The sequence below is a fragment of the Haliaeetus leucocephalus genome, unplaced genomic scaffold (assembly GCF_000737465.1).
Source record: "Haliaeetus leucocephalus isolate CR32 unplaced genomic scaffold, Haliaeetus_leucocephalus-4.0 Scaffold626, whole genome shotgun sequence".
In the NCBI taxonomy this organism is placed as follows: domain Eukaryota; kingdom Metazoa; phylum Chordata; class Aves; order Accipitriformes; family Accipitridae; genus Haliaeetus; species Haliaeetus leucocephalus.
In genome coordinates, this window is record NW_010973062.1 from 2,903,223 (window position 1) to 2,904,815 (window position 1,593).

Consider the following 1,593-nt stretch of genomic DNA (forward strand, 5'->3'; position numbering starts at 1 on the left):
CCGCCCCGGCGTGGCGGTCGTTGTCCCGCGCACCTGGCGGGGCGGGGCGGGAGGGCGTCTCGAGCGGGCTCGCCCTGCCCTCGCGCGTCCGCCGCCGCGACCGTTAGCGCGACCGTTACCAGCGGGTGAGCCGGGGCGGGTGGGGGGGGGAGGGTCTCCCCTGGCCCCCGGCGGGCCTGGGACGCGCATGTTTCCGTGCCCCGACTCCCCTCCCCGCCCCCCCCGGGTTTTCCCTCAGAGGCGAGGTGCCTGAGGTGGCGGGCTTAGACGAAGCGAAAATCCCACACCCTCGCCCCGAAAAAAAAAAAAAAAAGACGTTACACCTCTCTCCTTGGGCGGGAGCCGTGGGTGCCTTTCTTCGCTGAGGCCCTGGTTCCTGCCGGGTTTGTGGCAGGGTGCTCCCCGCTGGACAGATGCCATAAGGAAGCGTTAAAAAGGCTTTTATCAGGTGTACTTTATACGCGCGTTTCATCGCTGGCGATTTTCTTGTAAGAAAGTGTGATTAAATGCTGAACTGTACCACCAAACGTTCGGCAGAAGCTTCTCCAGAAACAATAAAATCTTAATACGCTGGAATAGGATGAGAAATCCTGGCTGTGCGCCAGGCAGAGGCGTGTAATTTGGAGTGGGATTTTTGAGATGTTTGCCTTATCAAGTGTCAAATTAACAAGGTTATTTTATCGCTCCTTTGAGGCTTTAACTCTCAAGTGGAAATGCTGCTTCGGGAGGGCTTCACTGGTTGCCACCCATAATTGTCTACTTGACACCCGCTTTGAAACATCTGCTGCTATGACATGGAGAGCTCAGCTGCTTGCCAGGCAGCAGCTGAACCAGCACAATTTCCAGGCTAGTATATCACTCAAGTATATGTGACGCTCCTGCTTTTAAGATGGTAGTCTGTAACTTATGCTTGTTTAACAGCTACCGCAAAGCATCTGAGGTGCTTCTGGATTGGGAAGCGGTGGAAAGCCGGCAACCTGCTGTCACCAAGCGTGCAAAGGTCTGTTCACTGGTCGCAAACTTCTGGTCCCTTTGTTACAAGAGCTAAAATAAATGCACAGAGACCGTGACCTGCAAACAGTAAATTGTGCCTTGTACTTTAAAATGATCTTGTCCATTCTGGCCTTGTCCCCGACTTAGTGATATAGGTGGGCATAATCAGTAAACTTTGTGTCTTACAATTTACAATCATAAAATGATAGAGGCGAAAGACGTCTTTATGACTTTTTGGTCATTTTGCCTTGTAAGTGTGAGGTAAAATGCGAGATAATCTGTAACAGCATGCTTTCTAGGTTTCTACTCCTAAAATCCAAAGCACTGAGATTTATATCGCTTCTTAAAAACGGCTGATTTGCCACATTAATTCATGCTGAGGAAGTACTGGTTGATGACTGTCACATTTCCTTACTGTTTCAACTTATATCCCCCAAACTACCCCAAATAAGTATTATCAAGTCAAATTCTTGTCAACTATCTTCCCAGTCTTTCCAAATCCAACAGTCTTCCTGAGATCACAGTATTTATAGACATACTAAATAATTTGTGTTTACTAATGGAAGGGGCTCAATTTAAAAAAAAAAAAATCCTTAATTG